Source organism: Oryzias melastigma, linkage group LG1 (assembly GCF_002922805.2).
Source record: "Oryzias melastigma strain HK-1 linkage group LG1, ASM292280v2, whole genome shotgun sequence".
NCBI classification, from domain to species: Eukaryota; Metazoa; Chordata; class Actinopteri; order Beloniformes; family Adrianichthyidae; genus Oryzias; species Oryzias melastigma.
This window is the reverse complement of record NC_050512.1, coordinates 10,502,572-10,519,655: the sequence shown is the minus strand read 5'-3', so window position 1 is coordinate 10,519,655 and position 17,084 is coordinate 10,502,572. Positions and strand designations below refer to the sequence as shown.

General features: G+C 38.6%; 1 long non-coding RNA gene across 2 annotated transcripts; it reads right to left on the bottom strand.

Annotated features, from left to right (window-relative positions):
- Positions 1-952: 952 nt before the first annotated feature.
- On the bottom strand, positions 953-4,078 carry LOC112137148. Of its 2 annotated transcripts, none has more exons than XR_002917489.2 (3): positions 3,947-4,078; positions 1,280-1,434; positions 953-1,162 (listed from the first exon to the last, which is right to left on the bottom strand). It is a non-coding gene; the product is annotated as an uncharacterized LOC112137148 (long non-coding RNA). The 2 variants fall into 2 exon arrangements; XR_002917488.2 differs by having other exon boundaries at positions 1,280-1,437; positions 3,947-4,071.
- Positions 4,079-17,084: the final 13,006 nt, after the last annotated feature.

The window sequence follows — 17,084 nt, the reverse complement described above, 5'->3', positions numbered from 1 at the left end:
CTCAAATGGACACAGCAGAAATAGAATCTTAGGAACGTGAAAAGACCTTGTTTCATTATTTTCTTGCCATAAAAATAATCTTATTTAGAAATGTTTTTGATATCAAACTAATTTTAGTTTAACCCTAGAGCACCAGAGCAAAAGTATTTACATGATTTTCAATATCTTGCATTTTTCTGAATGTCATGGGTCCCTGGGTTAAGTCTCGCATGTCCCAGGAATGGGTGCACCAAAGGCCACGTCTCCAGGTTTATAAATTCATTTTTATAGACATCTTTGTCCTCAAATTCCTAATTTTTTCTGTAAAAACATGTAAGAACAACATGTAAGAACACATTATTTTTTTGCAACTTTATCTGACAATATTCCAAACGTTTTAGTAATTTTTCAGAAATTTATGAAAGAGATTCAACTTTTATTTTTTCATTTTTATCTTGAATGTATTGAGTTTGTTTTTACAGTTCAGACATGACAGTTCTTGGTTCATATCAGTGACATGTGGTGAAGTTTGTGGCTGGTGAGGCACTGATGTCATCAGTCAGATTTATAAACATATGAACCCCACAGAATAGCTTATTCACCATTTGATTGACAACAGTTAAAGTGTTTAAAATTTCTTTTGAACATTTTTCTTCCTATACAACCTGTAACATAGAAAAAAAAATAACAAAAATGTTATTTATGACTTACTTTTACTAGGATGTCATGCATCGATCCTTCAGAATGACACGTCTGAACCAATTTCTGAGTTTAGACTCCTGATCCTCCATTTAGAAAATTATGCAAAACAATTCAAAAGAACATGTATTTATTTATTTACCAAAGAAATGTTGAAAATCTACACAGAAAACATCATCATAAAATAGGCATGTCTAAAAAAATGTAATAAAAAATATATAGAATGTTTTATTTTATATATATGTATTCAAGCTATATATATATATATATATATATATAAAATAATTATTTTTCTGCAAGTATTTAATGTGTCCTGCTCCCACTTTTTTTGCTCTTGTTCCCCCATTGATCCAGGAACTTTTTTTGACCTCTTCCACGCTTCTTTCCTCTGCCTCTCTCATGTGTGTCCACTGTGTGCACGCCTCCTCCAGTGATCCGTGGATGGTAATGGCCATTCCTGCTGCTCCCACAGCACAGTCCATTACTACTGGAACACCCAGAGAGAAAACGGTGCAAAGATGCAGAAAAAGAGGGGAAAAAAACACCAGAAAGATCTAAATGTTAGTTAAAGCATTTAAAAATAGACTGAAAGCATACTGACATCTAAGTTTGATGCTGTGATGGTGCGTGTCCGTGCAGGAGAACAGATGATTTCATGGTGGCGATTAGCGAGGGCCAGGTAAGATATCCTGTTTCCTGTGACCTGCTCATCTCCAAGTTTCCCACACCCCATCTCTTCTCTCCATCACATCCCTCCTGCTAAGACACAAAACATAGAAATTGTTCCTGTCCAACCCCAAACACTCTTTCTTATATCACACATTTCTAAGCTGTAAATTTCAATGATCTCCCAAAGCTTTCTCACTTTTGATCTACGCTGTGTTTGTGTGAAACGCTATCTTCAGGCCGGAGCAAAATATTGAAGGATGTGTGTGTTTCCCATAACTCACTGTGGGTTATGATAACAACCGTTTCTCTTGTCAACAGCCCATAATGTCAGATTTACAAGGTTGCCCCCGGTAACCAGCCAAGGCTAGCGTGGCTGAGTGATTCCACAGCATCTGTCAGAGCTAGAGAAGCAATCTATCACGCACAGTTGTACACAGACATCCATCTGACATCCTCTCACACAGTTTTCAATAATATATCATTTATTTGTAAACTAACTGGAATCCTTATTTTACTTTCTGCATTAGACTCTTGTCTAATTAATGATATTTTGATGCATCCTGTTTTTTATATATATATAAACAAATGACACCAATAACAAACATTAAAAAAGAAGATAAAAATCTAATTTTGGTCTTATTGATGAAGAAACTTTGGAAATGTAAAGTAATTTCTAAACTAAACACAGACAAAAATTGACATATATATAGATTTAGTTCCTTTTGTGTTTTTTGGAGAAATTGCTATTCTTTGTGGGCAGTGGTATCAAGTCTTTTTAAGATCATAAAAGTTTGGAAGAACTTCTCAGTTGTTATCATTGTGTGGAAATAGACAAAGGCGTTTCTCAAAAGTCCGAGGAGAAGCTGGTTTTCTTCTTCATGCCCCTTTTCTTCTTGGTCAGTGTTTGTTTTTGATAATACTGCCCCCCTATGAGCAGCTGTTCATGACATTCCAGGTCTGTGAAAGTCTTATGTTTGGCGGTGGTCACATGGATTAAGTACTGGTTTGGTGGTTGCTTAGTAACTTTGTGGGATAGTGTTTATTTTTAGGCAGGCTGTAAAAGACAGACTTATGCACTTCAGCAAAAAGATAAACTTAAAAAAAACAGTTGAAGGAAAAACACTTAATTTTGTCAGTATAAGACTTTACCCTTATTCAGAAAAGACCATCCATAAAGTCATGGTTGGGGGAATTCGGTCTTGGAAAAACACGACTCTGTTGGATTCAAACCTCAACTCCATCTAACAGCTTTTGGAAATGTAAACAGTGATTCTAGACTGGCTTTTTCCTCCAACATCAGTGATTGTTCTCAAGCTCGATCACACCAGCAACCACTTAAAATGAGAGATAAATGCACGTAAATGTGTGTTTCGGGCCTCTACGTTCAAAACGAGGAGCACAGAAATTTCTACGACTGTTTTTGGTGCTTAAACCTCTCCAACTAAAGTCAGAAAGACATTTCGAAATGTAGAAGTTCCGCCTTTTCTCTTAAGTTAAGTGATCAAAGCTGCATGTAAAGTGTTTTAAATGTTGCTGGCAGGCATTTCCACTGATGTCAAATGAATCAAAGGATGCAACTTTGCAGTGCGTTCACATTTTGACTGTTTAGTTCTTATCATGCCACTCTATTCCAGATCTGATTGTGATAGACTATTTTAATTCTTATCTTAATAGACCATTTCATGCACTGATGCATTCTCACTCCCATGCAGCAGTAATGAGGCATAATTGGTTTGTTCTGCACATATTGTCAGTCTGCATATCTGTGCAGCAGGCAGATTCTTTTTTTGTGTGTGTGCGATTTCCTTTGTTGCCTTTTCTTCTCTTTTGTGTTTCTCTTCACTTGAAACAAAAGCTAACATACAGAATCGTCAAACGCTCCTGCAGACGTGGAGAAGCAGATGTATAGCAAAGGTTAACAGCAGCTGTAACTCTGACAATCAGCTCATGTCTCCTCTAATCTTAAGCAGCATGAACAGATGCAGAAAGATTGTTTCTCCATGCTTTCTGCTGGTGAGTGTGTCAGGATGTAATCACTTACCTTGAAAAGTTTCCCAGATAACATCAAAATGAATGAAAGTACAAATTAATTGTTAAAGGTTGTAATGAAGAATCTTAAACATCCTTCCATCCAAATCAGATTGCATATATATGTAAAAAAAAGTTAGAGTTGTGTCTTTTTTCTTGAGAATTTGTTCTGATATTTTGTAACGATGACCTATAGAGCGTTAGACCCACTAATTTGTTTGTGCACATAAGTAAGGCTTTGTTTATGATGTTGTAAAATTCATTGAGGTGAATCTGGAGGGTAGAGAGTATGAGACAACGCCTCTCTTGACAATATGAGTATTAAAAACTGCAGAAAGTTCAGTTTAAATAATGACAGAATCGTTTTTCTTCTTCTAAAATTTTGCTGTGGGAGTCTTTGCTTTTCACAACTACGATGCATTTGGAGTTTTAGTGCTTCTTTTGGGCAATAATAGTCTGAAACAAGCAGCTTTTTCTTTTTTACTACATGACTTTTTAGTGTATGCAGTATAAAAAGTTGTAAGAGTTCACCTGTGTTTTGTTTTGGTGGTGTGGTGCTCAGAATAATCACCTCAGCAAAAAAAGGTGCTGGTTCCAATCCCTACTGGATCCATTTTCTCTAGAGGTTTTTCCAGTTCTTTCGGTATAGATCACTTATTTATAAAAAGCGGACTATTTGATATGTGGTGGGACACGTTGTCACGGTAACATGACAATGTGCCGTTACTGACCTTGACAGCAGCTGCAAAAGAAAGCGATACAAATGCTGATCATCAGGATAAGTTAAATTAAGTATCAGTTCAGAGAGAAAGTTTACCTCTTAACATGTGTTTTTGTCCAGAAGATGAAGCAAAATTTTTTTGCAAAGAAACCAGAAGATCTTTTTAGGAATGCATTATCACTCTGCATTATCACTGTGGATTATCACTGTTTAATCCTCACCCAGCAGCCAATCAGAATCAGAGTTCACCTGGACCTTGGTATACACAAACACAGTTCCCAATACAGATATATAGTAGGGGAATAATAGTTTATTTTAACGATTCAAATCGTTATCAACTTTATTCATAAAGTGCTTTAATGCAATTTAAAATTGAACAAAGCGTTGTACAATAAAAGCTAAAACACAATAGAATAAATGAGAGCATTAAGGTAGGAACATGATAAATGAAAACATTGAGGTTAAAAACATACAATGAAACCCAAATCAGAGCCGAATCTCATGTAGGAGTAAAAGCTTGGCTATGAAAATACGTTTTAGGTTTAGTTTTAAAAACAGACAGGGAAGACGCTTGTCTAATATTTAGTGGTAAAGCGTTCCAAAGCTTCGGAGCACAGACAGAAAAGGCTCGTTCCCTACTCCATTTCCTATTAGACCTCGGTACCACAAGAAGAAGCTATTATATCATTAGTAGTGGTGACTAATAAAATTCATAGTCAATAATGGTTCATTTTCACAGACCTAAAATGGATCCAAAACATTTTCATTTAAAACTTCAACTAGTGTGACTCAGAAAAATACCTGGTATTGAACATTGCAGGTGAAATTATCCAGATTCCTTGTAGTTCTTCAAACTAGTAAACTGGTATTAATGTCAAATTCATTCAGATTTTAATTTTATAAAGTCCACTTCCACATTAAAAATAAAAGGAACATTATTAGAACATTCTATCACACTGTATGGTCACATCTTTGTAAAATTCAAAGTGTCTCCACACATTGGTATCTAGTGATGGTCTGATCATTTTTTGCTGCTGTCATGTGTTGTCCGCTGTGATACATATTGATATAATTGATTTTTTTTTTCATTTTGAAACGATTTTATGATGGTATAAGTCAATTCAGTTGACAACTTACCTCAGACAGATTGATCTGGTTGGATTGTTGAAATATAAACCAATTAATCGTTACACCATTATTATATAAACATTTGAAAACGGGATTTTTATTGCAATTGACCTCAAAAAGTTCTATTTAAGCAGAGAAAGAAGAAACATTACAGCGTAATCCTTGCTGTACTGGAGGAGTCAGCCTGAATGAAAGCAGTCACTGAGCCAGCAAACATCAGGCTCCAGCTACAGTGAGATTAGACCACAGTGGCAAACAGTTTTGACCTATAACCATGCTTGAGTACTGTAGCCACCCCTGGGTTTGTGGGATATGTCATTCTGAGTTATGTTAGTCACTACCCTTTTGACAGCTCATGTCAATAGGCGGCTGATACAGCTGTCATCATATTGTGGTGTGAATGAGTCTGGCTCGACTGTGAGTCTGTGTATGTGCACTGTATTAATGCGGGCCTGTGTGCGCGTCTGCAGTTCCAGACGGAAGCCCAGAGGACAGATGGTGAGTTCAGACGCAGATTGACACACCGTAACCAAATGATTACACACTCAATGGCTCCTCCTGACAGGACAGAGAGGAAGGGAGAGGACGGGAGGGGGGGACAGAAGTGAGGAAGAGAAATACAAGTAGGACTGAGGGAGGATAATCAATGCATTAAAAATGTGTGACATCGATCAAAAAAAAAGAGAGAGAAGTTTCAGTGCCAGAAATGAAAGCGTAGAAAGGTTTGAAGAGAGTGAATGAAGAAGAGACTGTGACGAGTGGAAAGACAGAGCGGTCTTCAGGGACACAGGATTACATGATAGCCAATTAAAGAGAGGGACATTGGAACCTCCCCAGATTAAAGTGATACGTGATTGGTTCAGCATTTTGTATGCTCTTTGAGATACCGTTTTTTAACATGCTTATAGTCACACTTTAGTACAAATTTCACAAAAATATTCGACTTTATGTGATTAAACTGCGTCTGCTTTATCATTTGGTTGATCATCTTGAAAATGCAGCTAAGTCATCAAGCCGTTTCTGACCAACTACGTCGTCTACAGCAGTCAACCTAACGAAAAAGCCAACAGCCCCCTTCGAAACACCATCACACCACCCCAATCTAGCCCGACCCAGGTCAGGTCAAGAGGGATCATGGGAAACCATTCACGTGGCCCCTCTCACCTTTTTCATCTGCGAGTGTCTGAAAAACATCCCTGACACGGTGATCTCTGATCTCCTCTTCTTCCCCACTGTCAACACACCCTAACATGCACACTTTACACCTAAAAGACTGTCTGCTAGAAGCCTCAAAGCACAAGCTGATAGTTATGGATGAGATTTCATGCAGATTCTAAGTTAGACTTGATCAGATTAGATTACAGCTGAAATCAAAGTTTCGTCGTAATGACTGTTTTAAATCAGGAAGAAAAACAACAATGTTGCTAGTGTGAGTTGTGAAGCAAAACTGAGAAGTGTGACTAATATTTGACTACAAAGCACAGCTAAACAGACTGTTTTAAAAACCTAATGATGCACAGCAGATATGTTAAAGATGCTCACTCATCAGAACCATGTGTGCAGGTCTCTCCACACAAAAACTGGTGTTTATGATGGAAAGATGAAAGCTGGGAAGGTGCACACTTCACACATCCCTCGCACCATGTCCACACGATTCACAGGGATTCAAAGAGAAGGTAGGTGGAAAACTAGGAAACAGAAATGACATTATAAAAAAGGTTAGACAAAAACAGAATATAGCTAAAGTAAAATCAGGGAGCATTTCAATTCCAAAGTTTTAAATGTGTTCATCTTCTTAAATACCCACTGATTAAAATTGTGTTTTTAAACAGCCTATAACTTACTATTTTTAAGCCTTTCAGAGTAAACTATATCCATAAATATGATAATATATTACCGTTTGGCACACTAAAGAACAAATTATTTATGAAATATTAGTTATTTTGTGAACTATGGCCCTACCTGGAAGTAAGAGGCCTCAAAAATTGAGGCTCCGCCTTTCTCTCCTTGTGGGTGCCGCCCATTTCATGACATCATCCTAGAGCTGGCCTAAGCAGTGTTTTTACGTTTCACCCGTGAAAAACTTTTGCAAAGATGGACATGTGGTGCATATAAAACGAAAGCCTTTTTCAGATCGCTGCTAGCTCAGAGGAGAAAGTGGCTGTGCGTGCTAGCCTGAGGGCGGTGCTGGCAAGCGCAGACTTTTCTTAGAAGGGGCTGTTCCCCACTTGTCTACGTCACATTGTGAGGACTTGCTCGTTTTCGAGGATTGGGAAGGGCTGGTGCCCAAATCGCACGGTCTGTAAAAGTGCAACATGCAAAGGAGAAACAGTGTAGTAAACATTCACCTTTGTACAGTAATCCCTATCCAAAATTAAGTTTTTATCATCATTTTCTCTATTATTTTTAGCGAGTTACTTGCAGAAGGTAAATAAGCATTGAATAGAAAACACAATACCCCGAGTCCAGTCGCACGAGGATCTAATGCTTTCCATTTAAGAAACATCTTGCTCTCTTTGTCTCTGCATTTCTAAATAAAGCACAAAAACTGAAGAACTGTACTTTACAAAGACAAAAACAGCTTTTAGTTCCTCACTATTCACTAATTACTGTTGTGTAATGGTGACAGTCGGCCTTTTTGATTTGCAGGCTCAAGATGGCAATAGCCACTTTCTGTTTAATATTTAACAGGGGAACTTTATGACTTCCTGTCTGAAGCATCTACAATGCTACGTTCAGACTAGGTTCAAAAACACACGTTCGAGCAACCGCTCTCAATGAAGTATGTAAACACACATATACATGTTCAGGACTTCCGTGGTCAAAACTCTTACGGTCACGTGTCCCAACGCAATTTCTCAAGTCTGTTTTCAGGTCCTACGTACTAAATGAACAGTGATTGTGCACTCGTCTAAAACAGCTCAAACTTTGACTAATCAGGGACTCAAATCTGGTAGTGACACATGGATGGCATCTTTTTGAAACACGGAAGTTCTAACTATTTTAAAATGATCATGAAGTAGAAATTAATTGCTGTTTGTGCCTGACTGGAAATGAATGACACAAAGTATTTCATACATCACAACTGAGCATTGACAGAAAAAGCCTGAGCAAGATTTGCACTGCTTTGACATTTTGTACCAAGCATCTTCCAATTGTGAGTAGGCCATAGTGTCGGTAGCAAAAGACCAGTGCAAACACCATATGTTAAATTGAGTCATGCCTCATTCAACGCAGTGTTTAAAGGCCCAATACTACAATAGAATTGAACACATACACACTTCTTATGGCTATTGCTGGATTAAATTCACATGTTTAGTTCACATTTATAAATCAAAATATCAGTTAAAAGCTAAAAAAAAGTTCTCAAACTAAACACAAGTTCAGTTTTCCTTCAAGTTGTCTTCTTCTGTTGTCTTAATCTCCACTGACGAACTTCGGCTGGATTAGCAGAATTGTTGGTTTAGAAGCATTAAGTTACTGGCACATTACTTTACTACTGTATTAAGCAATATTTGGCATGAATAATGTCTGATACTCAACAACTGTTTATCAGAAGTATTCTCATTTAGAGCATAAGAATGAGTCATGTGGAGCAAAGACATTTCCATGCAGGTCTGAGCGGACTGAAACCCACAGCAGAAGAAATTTACACTTCAGAAGGATTAGAAGAAAACCTTTATTTAAAATGAGTTCTCTTTCTGTTTAATTATTATTGAAAGAATTTATTAAATCCACCCTTTAAAGAGTTTTAAAGTCATTTCTTTGATTATGCAGCGCAGAAGCTCTTATTCTCCAATATAGACACACTGCAGAGGCCCAGTCTGTTGAGAATACTTTTTTATCAATTAGAATTCATCAACTTTCTAATGCAGCCAGGATTTGGGGTGCAGTTAATTTCCGAGGCGGATTAATTTGGAGTGTCTCTCCACATCCCTCTACAGTCTCATGTGCTGCTGTTGAATGTTCTGTGGTGATCAAGACACGTTTTTCTTTAGTTTTTATGATGTTTATACATATATTTAAATATACAGCTGCAGGAGAAAATTACCTTTGGAATTATTTGGTTTTATGCATAAACTGGACACAAGATTGTTTTCAATAAAAACATGAAAACATAAATTGGTGTGATTTAAGCAGGCTATGTTTTTCCTCCATTGTTGTGATTTAGATTGAGATAAAAAAAACATGCGTCACGTGTCCATTTTGTACAGGAATGGAGATATTCAGAAAGGGTTCACAAACGTTCTCTTGTGTACCTATTGCAGTCAAATGGATCAAGATTTTCTTACACACTGAAAATAAGATCCAACAATTTAATGTCCATCAACCCATCCATCTATCTATCCATCCTTTTATGCATCCATTCTCTGTCTGTCCGTCCGTCCATCCATCCATTCGTCCATCCTTCCATCCATTCATCCATCAGCTGTCCATCAGTCCATCCTTCTGTATGTACATCCAACCGTTCATCCTTCTGTCCATCCATCCATCGTCCATCCATCCATCCATCAGTCCATCCATCCATCCATCGTCCATCCATCCATCCATCCATTCATCCATCAGTCCATCCATCCATCCATCGTCCATCCATCCATCCATCCATCCATCCATCCATCCATTCATCCATCAGTCCATCCATCTGTCAGTCCATCCATCCGTCCGTCCGTCCGCCCACCCATCCATCGTAAATCCATTTATCCATCAATCCATCGTCCGTCCATCAGTCCATCCATCTATCTGTCCATCAATCCGTCCGTCCATCCTTTCGTCCATCCATCTATCTTTCCAGCCACCCATCCTTAAGTCCATCCATCTGTCCATCAATCCATCTGTTCGTCAATCCACCCATCCATCCACCCACCCATCGTCCATCCATCCATCCATCCATCCATCCATCCATCTGTCAGTCCATCCATCCGTCCGTCCACCCACCCATCCCTCGTAAATCCATTCATTTATCAATCCATCGTCCGTCCATCAGTCCATCCATCCATCTGTCCATCAATCCATCTGTTCGTCAATCCCCCCATCCATCCACCCACCCATCCATTTGTCAGTCCATCCTTCAGTCCATCCATCTGACCATCAATCCATCTGTTCGTTCATCCTTCCGTCCATTCATCCACCCACCCATCTATCCATCCATCCAACCACCCATCTATTCGTCAGTCCATCCATCCATCCGTCCGTCCTTTTTGGTTGGTCGATGGCAGGGTACACACTGACCAGGTTGCCAGTCTTTTACTCACAATTACACACATTAATATTCACGCATCTACTAAAGGATTGGAATCAACAAATAACCCATTGAACGTGTTTTGGACGGTGGAAGGAAGCCAAAATCCCTGGAGAAAACCATGTAAGCTCGATTCAGAAAGGGATTTGAACCAGGACTTTCTCGCTGTGAAGTAAGAGTGCATCCCACTCCAAGAAATTCCTAAAATTGTCATAGTTTTTCAAAACAGTTTTACATTAAAACATTTGATAAATATCACAATCATGTTTTACTTTTTATGTATTTATTTTTAAAGAGAATTGTACTTTTACTGTACACCTGTTCTAACAGGTTTTTACTTTCCAAATCAGAACATCGAATGCTCATTCTTGAGGTAAATTCACTTTCAGGAAATGAAAATCCCTGTTCACTGAAGCCTCAGGAACTCTGTCACATCTGTCACGTCTTCACAGTTTCTTTAGCATCTGCTCAGCTTTCCTTTTATACATTTGTTTTGATTACAACTGATCAGAAGTTAACATGATAGATTTATTTTTTTTGTACAGCTGATCACAAACATGCCCATAATTGTGATGCAAAAAAGACATAATAAAGATATGATTTCTAGTGGATATTGAACTGAATAAATAATGCAGCAAATAATGTGGAGGCATATTACATATTATTTTCTCTTTTCTCCACTTCCTTGCAGTAATTCTAATTTATTTAACGCTCTCTCCCATCATCTGCTGCTCGGCTCACCCTCTTTGGCTACATCTTCTTTCTATCTGAGCCAAAATGGGTTGTTGATGGTTAATAGATTTAGCCTCTTAAGCAGTTGGAGAGACAATGAGGGAACCATCAGTTTACCTGCCATTTAACTGTCCCAATCTAACCTCTGTAAACTCATTCGCTGAAACTCATTTCTGTGTTACCTCTGAAGTCTGAAAAGCTATCATCTCGCTAATCTCGGGCTTTCAATTCGCCTGGGGGCTGCCGGGGAGGGGAGTGAGACCAATCCTGGATCTCGGAGATGATCTGTTAGCCCGGCGTAAATGTTTATAACACAGGGCAATCTCTTGGGTTTTATACGCTGGAGCACATGCACGTTCACACACAAACGCGCACACACACAGACTTTCTTGTGTCTTTCTCTCTTGCTCTCTCAGGGGCATTTATAGGGATGTGAAAGCTGTTATTGGGCAGGTCAGTGGAGTGGAACTGTCAGATAATAGGCTAGTTACCGTGGCAGCACATGAATGAGGGATGGAACGGAGGAGAGAGACAGAGGGAATAGAAACGCTCAACTCACTCCTTAATCAGAAGGTAAACTGGAAATCTGGGAGTTTAGACTCCCTGCTGAAACAGATAGAAATGAGGAGGGAGGAGGGGGGGAGGAGCAGGAGCAAATGTAAGTGGAGAGAGTGAGACGGAGGATGACAAAGGGAGGAGGACAGAGGAAATGTCAATGGGCAGAGAGCAGAGACGGAGCCTATTACCATTCCCAGGGAGCCAGGTGTTTATTTTCTCAATTTGTAAACGCGGGCTTCATTACCCAGAGTTCAACAGGAGCAGGCAGAGCTGCGGCTGCATCAAGGTCAGACTAATCAGACAGAGAATAGGAGGAAGAGACGAAGTGGGTGCACAAATTATGTAATGTGCCTGGCTATATTCTTGCCCCTTCATCCTTGCCATCTTCTATCTGTGTCTTCCTCACGTCGGCTCCTTGACTCCCCACTTTTTCTGACCCACAAAGAGCGAACTCCCCGTCCCTCACAGAGACAGGCATGTTATGATGTAAAGGAGGACGCTTGATTTCATGTTTCTGCATGTTGACCACTTCCTTTATTGTTTTGATCTCATAATTCATTACTGGAGTCGTCAAAACGTCGATGCAAAAATGAGGAAAGTGATGAAAAACTGACAAATCTGCAGAACAGAAAACACATCAGTTCCTTGACTCCACAACTATAAAGAGTTTAAAGATGCTGAGAAAAGTAGATCCACGACAACTCAAGAAAAGCTAAACATGTAACTGCATGTATATTTATATAAAACCAAAATGAAAAATAATCTAAGTAACATTTTAAAACAAGGACACATAAAAAACAAATAAATGCAACAAAATGAGATGATACAATAATCTATAATGTAAACTGCATTTTGTTGCTGTCTACTTGTAATATGTGCAATGACAAAAAAGTTTGATTTTGCTCAATTAATAAAGATATTTTTCTGAAAGTCTAACATTGTCACACAGAAATGTGATCTTCACAGATGAAGGAGAACTGAAGGCAAAACAACAAAACTATTAAGAAACAAAACTGAGAAGCTTACTTAAAAATCACAGAATTTAACAAAATAATGAAAGAGACCAATAATATGACCACACACACCAAAAAAAAAGAAAGAAAACTCTGTGATATGTACTGAGAGGGACACATCTATGAGATGAATTGACTGAAGTATCTTTATTAAGTAAATAATTTTCTCTTCTGTCATAGTATACTGTGCCCACCTCAATAGCATTCCAAAAAAGAAAAAAGTAAAAACTATTGTTTCACCCACCAGCTAATGAAACAAACAAAAAAATAAATGCCCCAACTAATACACAAATTTCAGCTCTAATAAAGTCAAACTGGTTGATTTAAACAAGTTTGTCACCTCAAATCCACTATTAAAAATAAATAAAGTAATAAACAATTGATAGATTTTGAATGTTAACATTAAATAGGCTTATTTTTGTGTGTAAAATCTGACATTTTACCTGAGAAGTTAATGCTCTGTTTTGAAACTTGCAACAGTTTGTATTTCCTGATTCTGGAACAGAAGATGGGAGACTGAATGTGCTTTTATATCGCTTCTGATCCAGAAATTCGCTTACTCAAACATATTCACACGACAAAAAACTGTGTCTTACCCAAGGACACTTTAACATGTGATGGGGTTAGTGTCCAATTATGGAAAACCAGTCATGTTGTATACTTCCTAAAAACCAAGGTGGATGTAAACAAACCCTCAAAATTTACAGTTCAAGTTCAGATTTTCTAGATAAATCTAAAGCTATGACACACGTTCAAAAACATGTTAAACGCGAGTTCTTGAATACAGGTATTACCCATATTATTCACAATAGACATGCAGGGAGGGGCTTATGTCCGACACCTACACCTGGAAGAGGTTTGGTGCGAAATGTTGAGGAGGTTCAAACCTCGCAAAACTTGCGTAGCTACCATAGAGTGTAGAATCACTGGACAGCTCGACCCCTCCCCCTGAGTTCCAAACAGGAAGTATACCTGTTGGCTCCAAGAAGCAAAAATCCCATAGACTTCTATTAGAATAGTCACTCAGTCATTCTATATGTCAGAATAACCATTTTTGCTCTGACACATTTTTCTTAGCATCTTCTTACTAATCCTAATAATTAAATGGCAGCTTCCATATCGTGGAAAATTGGTGACTGATTTGGCATCATTTCGCTAGAGCCAAAGGTGAGGTCTTTTCTATGGGTGGGGTCACACCCGCTTCGTCCAGTGATTGTATATACCACATGGACCACATATGGGGGTCGGATCCAGCCCACCAGCTAATTCTATCCGGCCCTCCAGATCATTTTATTTTATTGTTATTAATGACCCAATGTTATCTTGCACTTTTTTCTAACTTGTATAATTTTGACAAAATCTATTTTTATGGAGAGTAAAATACTGAAACACATGAACATGAGAGTTTTGAATGTGAAAGCTCAAAGTGGTTGTGGATGATTTAATGCATGTTGCCTAAGGGTCATGAGAATGTAGCTTCACACTAAAATAGCTTATTTAAGAGCTGAGCAAATATTCAAGTAAGAGCAGTTTGTTAGCATTTCTGTGGACATAAGCTTTAGATCCATTCTTGTTACACATTTTGAAACGCTTGCATTTGTTTGTCCATTTTGCCCAAAGTCTTCAATAAAACACCTAAAACAGGCGGCACCCTCAAGTGTAAATGACCGATTGTTATGTTGTGAGGCCGATTGTACTTGTGGGTGTGCATAAAGATAAGGAAAGTGTGTGTGTTTTTTTTCCTCGACACACACAACTCTTTTTTGCTATTGTAATTATCACAGATTCTTTTGATGTGTCGGACTTAAAAAAGGTTCTCAACAAGGCTGTTCTTCAACCTGCTAATCTCTCAAAGGCAGTGAAGAGGAGGAGGGGTGGAAAAAGCGACGCAAAGAAGGGGAAATGAAGGAACGATGGAGAGAGGTGGCAGACGGGGAGATCGCCACGGACGCGACTTGCGGAAAAGATGGAGGGAGAGGAGGGCAGCAATGTGAAAATGAACGAGAGGAAAAGTGATAAGAACTCCAGCTTTTGAACCTGAAGAGCTTAATTTGAAATGTCAGGGCCACCCCCCACATCCTTCAAACCCCCCCCTCCTTCCTTCCAACACACTCCCTCTCCTCAGGAGTCCCTGTTGTGCAGTAGTGTGGATTAAAATAATTAAACAGGCTCTGTTTTAATTAAGACAATAAAGCCCAAAGTCTCTAGGTAAGACCTGAAAGAGATTGCTGGAGAAAGCGAGAGACGGAGGAAGATGATAAAAAATAAAGATCTAAGGAGAGAGGTGGGATGATAGGAGGTACAGAGGGAGATGCCTTATCGTCGCTGCTAATCTGTCTTGTCCATTTCAAGCAAAATGCTGCATTATTACAGTCTGAATGAGTGTGTTTTCAGCAGCTCGTGTTGTCCGAACGCTGATGCGTAAATACGTTTGTGTTCTGTGAATGTTTGTGTTGGATTGTCTGATCGTGGGTCTTTTTTGTGCCTTTGAGTCAGCTGATGAAATATTTATTTATTTCTTAGACTTAGGGGTGGTGGTGGGGGACTTAAATGAAATGTCATATCTCATTGTGTCTGGAAATAAGGAGGGAAGACAGAGGTAATACAAGAACAGAATTGCTACTGAATTATATAACGCCAGGTTCAGAGAGCGCAGGAGGACGGAGATCCAAACGGGAAAAGACATAAAGGAGAAGTGAGGAGAAACAAGACATTCTTATCACCTTTTTTTATGTGAACCTGTGTGCTTTGCTTCCCCTTTGACCCTGCATTAACCTGCAATTCTGGACACAGAAGTCTCATTTGAACATGCACGAAAAGGGAAGTGAAACAAATACAGCACCAGGTCTGTCACAGCACTCCAAAGAGATGCTTTAGTGAGAGGAGCAGTACTCCTCTACATCTGGATGGCATCTCAGAAAAGTTCACACTTCAAACATTCTTTGCCGCTTATAGTTTTCAGTCATGTGACATGCACAACCCTGGAGGATGGCACGGCCATTGGAAATTCTAATCTGAAAAAATCTATTTTTAATCACAAATAAAGTTTAAAAAAAAGTAAGATATGAAGAGAGTTTTTGAGTTCTTGCGACAAACTCACACCTCCTGGTGAACCCTTCAGTTTGATCAAACTGCCAGGTTTTACCCAGAACTGGACTATTACATCAGCCTAAAGGCTGCAAAGCTTGTAGAGTGCAAAGATCTAGAGATATGTTTACGATGTAGAGGATACATTGAAAAAACGGTACAGTATTGGTTGAAAACCACACAATCAAACAAGATTATGTCAGTAAAACGATATGAAATTGATTTGTAAAGAAATAATTGATTTCTGTCAAACTTTGTTTCTTTTCCTGTTGTGTCTCTACTGTCTTTGCCTTTTTATGTATATGTGATGCAAACAAACTAGGGCCGCCACAAACGATTATTTTAAAAAGTCGACTAATCACTGATTATTATTATTTTTTTTTTTGATTAGTCAACTAGCCCTGTGACGGACTGGCGACCTGTCCAGGGTGTACCCCGCCTTCGCCCATCAGAAGCCGGGATAGGCTCCGGCACCCCCGCGACCCCGAAAGGGAAGAAGCGGACAAGAAGATGGATGGATTAGTCAACTAATCGGGTCATTCATAAACTGGACATAAAACATACATCCTAATCATCATTAGCTATACACTTGAAGTGTTTAACCTATATGCTAAATATAAATAAAGACAATTAGGATGATAGTTTATTAAATTTATAATGAATCCTGCAGCTTCTTTCCTTCATTAGTTTCTGGCATTAAAACAAGATATAAATAAAATGAGGTTGACATCTGAAACAAAGGAACTATTTTTCACAAAAGATAAAGTTTTGGTCTCACTGTGTCAAATATAACAGAGGTACCTTTTGTGGTGTTGAGCGCGCACAACTGTATTCATCTTTACTAAACTCTGACTCTATATAATTCCAAACTGTATGATGGAGAGGTAGCATTTCTACATGTCTTGCAGAAAGACTTGATCTCTTTTGAGAGGAGATGTTGCTTCAGAAGAAACACAACTTTTTTCCACAACTGCTGTGGAACACAACTTCTCAACTTTTTATATGTCTCCCACAGTTTCAAGCTGTTAGCATGTTTTTATGGTCACAGAGTCTTCCTATAACTGTGACCTCACTACTGACCTGGATTAGCACGACTGCACATGTGAGTCAAAGACAAAGGCAGACGTGGCGTTAGAAAGGGTACACCGTAGATTTGGGATACATTTTTTAAAAAGAAAGAAACAAAATGACTAATCAGCTATAAAATCGTGACAGCCCTTAAACAAAAAGA